Source organism: Triticum dicoccoides, chromosome 1B (genome assembly GCF_002162155.2).
Source record: "Triticum dicoccoides isolate Atlit2015 ecotype Zavitan chromosome 1B, WEW_v2.0, whole genome shotgun sequence".
Taxonomy (NCBI): domain Eukaryota; kingdom Viridiplantae; phylum Streptophyta; class Magnoliopsida; order Poales; family Poaceae; genus Triticum; species Triticum dicoccoides.
Window position 1 is genome coordinate 363,628,779 of NC_041381.1, and position 5,576 is coordinate 363,634,354.

A 5,576-nucleotide genomic window follows, 5' to 3' on the forward strand; every position below is an offset into this window, starting at 1 on the left:
CGCCGCCGCAGAAGCCACAGGGACACACTCAGTCCTACTCCATTGATCCCCACTGGTACATGGACTCTGGGGCGACAGAGCACCTGACCAGTGAGATGGGGAAGCTTCACACTCGTGAACCCTACCATGGCTCCGACAAGATCCACACCGCCAATGGAGCAGGTATGCACATCTCTCATATTGGTCAAGCATCACTTCTCACTAGACATGCCAATAGGAGTCTTCAACTTCGCAATGTTCTTCGAGTTCCATCTGTGACACGTAATCTTCTTTCAGTTCCTAAACTCACTCGTGATAATAATGTGCTTTGTGAATTTCATCCTTTTGATCTTTTTATTAAGGATCGGGGCACGAGGGACATTCTTCTTAGTGGGCGGCTCTGCCAAGGTCTCTATCGTCTGGAGCATCCTGGCGTCGCTCGCGTCTTTAGTGGAGTTCGGGTATCTCCATCACAGTGGCATGCTCGTCTTGGTCACCCGGCCACACCTATTGTCCGGCATGTTTTGCGTCGTCATGAGCTTCCTAGTGTGTCTAGTAATAAAGATGTAGCAGTGTGTGATGCTTGTCAGCAGGGGAAGAGTCATCAACTTCCTTTTTCGGAGTCCAGTCGTGAGGTGAAACATCCTTTAGAACTTGTGTTTTCAGATGTATGGGGTCCTGCTCAGACTTCTGTTAGTGGTCATAATTACTATATCAGTTTTGTTGATGCTTACAGCCGCTTTACCTGGCTTTATCTTATCAAACGTAAATCTGATGTGTTTGACATTTTTGTTCAGTTCCAAAAACATGTTGAACGCCTTCTCAAGCACAAAATTGTTCATGTTCAGTCGGACTGGGGTGGCGAGTATCGCAACCTCAACTCCTTCTTTCAGTCGCTTGGGATCACTCACCGTTTAGCATGTCCACATACACATCAGCAGAATGGTTCAGTAGAACGTAAGCATCGTCACATTGTTGAAGCTGGTCTGACTCTTTTGGCCCATGCATCTGTTCCGTTTCGTTTTTGGAGTGATGCTTTCACCACTGCATGTTTTCTCATCAATCGTACTCCCACTCGTGTTTTGAATATGAAGACTCCCATTGAAGTTCTCCTTAATGAACAACTGGACTACACCTTTCTCAAGGTGTTTGGGTGTGCTTGCTGGCCCCATCTCCGTCCATATAACAAGCGTAAGCTCGAGTTTCGTTTCAAGAAGTGTGTTTTTCTTGGTTATAGCTCTCTTCATAAAGGATACAAATGTCTTCATGTGCCCACTAATCGTGTCTACATCTCTCGGGATGTTGTGTTTGATGAGCATGTTTTTCCCTTTGCCAAACTCCCTGTGTCCACTACCGAGCCACCTGTCATGCATTCATCCTCTATTGCTTCTGACCAATTTGATGATGTTGCATATTCTCCTCTATTGTTGCCTAACCATGGTGCAGGCACTGGTCGTGGGGCTCGTTTGGAGATTCTGGAAGTGCCATCTTCCTCTACGTCGCCATCGCCTTCATCCTCGGCACCTTCTGTTGTGCATGAGGAGCACATGGCGCCCCTGCATGGCCTCGGTTTCCGTGCTCATGCACGGCCGATCGACGTCCTGGCCCGGTCGCCTCTGGCTTCTGGGCTGCCTTCGCCATCGTCGCGCCCTGCAACCCCGCCGACTGGGCCGGCCTCCTCGGTCCCCGTCTCGCCTAGGGCGTCGGGGCAGTCATCACCAGGCCTGGCCTCACCCGCCCCTGCCTCGCCCAGGGTGTCTGGGCCCTTCTCATCAGGGCCGGCCTCGCCTGCTCTCGCCTTGCCAAGGCCATCTGGGCCGGTGTCACCGGAGCTGGCCTCGCCCACTCTCGGTTCGCCCATGGCCTCTGAGCCCCTGTCGTCGGGCCAGTCTTCGCCATGCAGCCCGGAGTCGTCTGTCCCGAGCTCGCCTGAGGTGATTCCTGCATCTCCGGTGACCGTCACGTCTCCGTCACCTTCGCCTCCGCCGGCTCCTGCTGCTGCTCTACGTCCACATACGCGCAGTCGGAGTGGCATTTTTCAGCCTAAGCAACGTCACGATGGCACAGTTGCTTGGTTAGCGGCGTGCATGTCTGCTGCTCTCGCAGATCCATCCTCTGAGCCACGCACGTATCAAGCTGCTATGCGCATTCCTCATTGGAGAGAGGCCATGGAGCAGGAGTATCAAGCGCTTCTTCGCAATCAGACATGGACTCTTGTTCCTCCACAATCACGGGTAAATGTCATTGATTCCAAATGGGTTTTCAAAGTGAAGAGGCATTCTGATGGGTCCATTGAGCGCTATAAGGCTCGTCTGGTTGCTCGTGGTTTTCGACAGCGTTTTGGACTTGACTATGAAGACACCTTCAGTCCAGTGGTCAAGCCTACTACCATCAGACTTCTTCTCTCTCTGGCTGTTACTTGAGGTTGGTTTCTTCGTCAGCTTGATGTTCAAAATGCTTTTCTTCATGGTGTCTTGGCGGAGGAGGTTTACATGCGCCAGCCTCCGGGTTTCTCTGATCCGGATCGCCCTGATCATCTCTGTCGTCTGTCCAAGGAAATTTATGGTCTGAAGCAGGCTCCTCGTGCTTGGCATGCTCGTCTTGCAATGGCTCTTCGTGCTCATGGTTTTGCATCATCAACTGCTGACTCCTCATTGTTTCTTCTTCAAAGGCCTGAGGTTACTATGTACTTGTTGGTCTATGTAGATGATATCATTTTGGTCAGCTCCTCTCAGTCGGCTGCTACTGCGCTTGTTCGCTCACTTGGTGCTGATTTTGCGGCCAAGGACCTTGGGAAGCTTCATTACTTTCTTGGTGTGGAGGTTACTTCTCGTGCTGCTGGCCTTGTTATGACGCAGAAGAAGTACTCTCTGGATTTGTTGCAGCGAGCTGGGATGCTTAAGTGCAAACCGACGACTACACCCATGTCTACCACTGATAAGCTCAATGCTGTTGATGGTGTGCTTCTTTCTTCTTCTGATGCGACAGAGTACAGGAGTATTGTTGGTGGGCTCCAGTACTTAACGATCACGCGACCAGACATTTCCTATGTTGTTAACCGAGTCTGCCAGTATCTGCAGTCACCCCGTGACACTCATTGGTCTGTTGTTAAGCGGATTTTGCGCTATATTCCTTTCACGGTGGCTCATGGTTTGCATATTCGGCCGTCTGACTCTGGTTGTCTTTCAGCATATTCTGATGCAGACTGGGCTGGCAATCCGGATGACAGGCGATCCACGGGGGGTTATGATGTCTTCTTTGGCTCTAACCTGATTGCCTGGAGTGCTCGGAAACAGGCTACTGTCTCGCGTAGCAGTACTGAGGCTGAGTATAAGGCTGTGGCCAATGCCACATCAGAGATCATCTGGGTACAGTCCTTGCTTCAGGAGTTAAGTATACCCCAATCACAGCCTCCTGTTCTTTGGTGTGATAACATCGGTGCTACATACCTTTCTGCAAATCCGGTATTCCATGCCCGAACGAAACACATTGAAGTTGACTATCACTTTGTGCGTGAACGTGTCTCTCAGAAGCAACTACAGATCAAGTTTATTTCTTCCAAGGATCAACTTGCTGACATCTTCACCAAGCCATTGCCTTTGCCACAGTTTGAGACTTGCAGGCGCAATCTTACCCTTCTAGATTCATTAGAAAGTGGCTAAGATTGAGGGAGGGTGTTAGACTGTATTTACATGTGTATATTGTAACATTGTATACCACCTCATTATATATATATGTGATAGGCCACCCCTAGAGGGTTGTGCCAGTTCCCCCCAAAGCCTATTGTCTTACACACCGCATTGCCCTCCTGTCGCTTCTCGCTCTCCTCCGCCCGGTTCTACGCGGCCGAGGTGCTCCTGGCGCTCGAGTACCTGCACATGATAGGCATCGTCTACCGCGACCTCAAGCCAGCCGTCGCCGAGGAGGAGGAACAGGAGGAGCCGCGCAGCGCGTCCTGCTTCCCGATACGTTTCAAGCGGCGGAGGCATCGTCGCCGGTGCGCGCGTCTCCCCCGCGGTTCGTGGCGGAGCCGGTGTCTGCGCGGTCGTGCTCGTTCGTCGGCACGCACGAGTACGTGGCCCCGGAGGTGGCAGGCGGCGGCGCGCAGGGCGCCGCCGTGGACTGGTGGGCCTACGGCGTGTTCCTCTACGAGCTCCTCCACGGCCGCTCCGCGTTCGCCGGCGCCACCAACGGGACACACTCCGCAACATCGTCCGCGCGCCGCTCACCTTCCCCTCCTCCTCTGTCACCGGCTACCACGCCGACACCACCGCGGCGCGGGACCTCATCGCGCGCCTGCTCACCAAGGACCCCACCGCCCGCCTCGGGTCCCGCCACGGCGGCGCCGACGTGAAGGCCCATCCCTTCTTCAAGAACCTCAACTTCGCGCTCCTCCGGTCATCGCGTCCGCCCTCGTCCCCAGCGCCCCGCTGCACCGATCGCAGTCGTGCAAGACGCCGGCGTCGCGCAAGACTGACATGAAGCGCTTCGACCTCTTCTGACCGGCCGGCCGACGTGCAGCCTCCCTGAGTCAACACCGGCGGCTGGATACAAACTCTCCTCCGGCCATCTCGTGGCGCCGGGCGCAACGTTAACCCCTTGATAATTACTACTACTCCTAGCTAGCGCATGCATGCATTGACCTAGCCTACTACTACTACTAGTATTAGCTGCCAGTGCACCGTTGTACAATCAACTGTTAGTTACGCTTCTTAGTGCTGTTAATCTTCCATGTGCCAGTGCTTGTCGAGGTTACACTTGTCAGCAACAGCTAAACCCTCGGCTTAATCACTCCATTTTTCTACTTAAGGACGTGTGTGTGGTGCAGTGAATCATGTCGTGGCTTTGACACTAACTATTGATCAAGGAGTACACTGATTAGTTTTGTAGGTGGGTTAATGATGTGGTAGTGCTATCGAGAAAAGCATCACATGGGTGTTGGAGCTGTCTGGTTACAGGGCTGTGGTTTCAGGTGTGCGATACTGCGGGTTGATTAGGCTTAACGGCAGGGGTGTTTGTGCAAAACTGTGTGCGATGACCGGGTCAGCCACATGGCTGCCACTTGTCGTTTTGTCATTGGCCTGGGACTAAAACGTCACATGCAGTGCAAGTTAGAGTATGGTGGGGTTGATTTTTGCAAATTTAAGACTAAAATGTCAGATGTTGTGCAAGTTAGAATACCTGGGGTGCTTTTACCTCTTGTTTTGGACAAAAAAGGGACCGAGTCCCTGGAGGAGATGCGTTCTCCTGGCGGCCGTGACACGAGGCAGAAAATCGAATCGGAAAGAGAAAATCTATCAGAGTACACATCCATCAAGCAGAACAGGACAAGGCAAAAGCTAGCTTTAGGAGTTGGGCTTAGGAGCAACGCCACGTGAGAAGACCACAAGGTTTTTTGGTTGGCATTGCTATTAGTACGCGGAGGCTGTTCGTGTACTTGGGAATCACGTTGATAGCTTGGATAATTTTTCGCAGGGTCAGCCATACGAACAAACATGGCGCTAACGGGTATCGAGTTTGAGGTGGAGAAGTTCACGGAACTAAAAACCTTGGGTTATGGCAGACAAGGGTGAAAGATTTGTTGGCACAATATGGAT

At 52.4% G+C, this 5,576-nt stretch overlaps 1 pseudogene; it reads left to right on the forward strand.

The window, feature by feature from the left end:
* The window catches only part of LOC119350384, a 35,698-nt pseudogene extending 30,927 nt beyond the window's left edge, over window positions 1-4,771 (forward strand).
* Window positions 4,772-5,576: the final 805 nt, after the last annotated feature.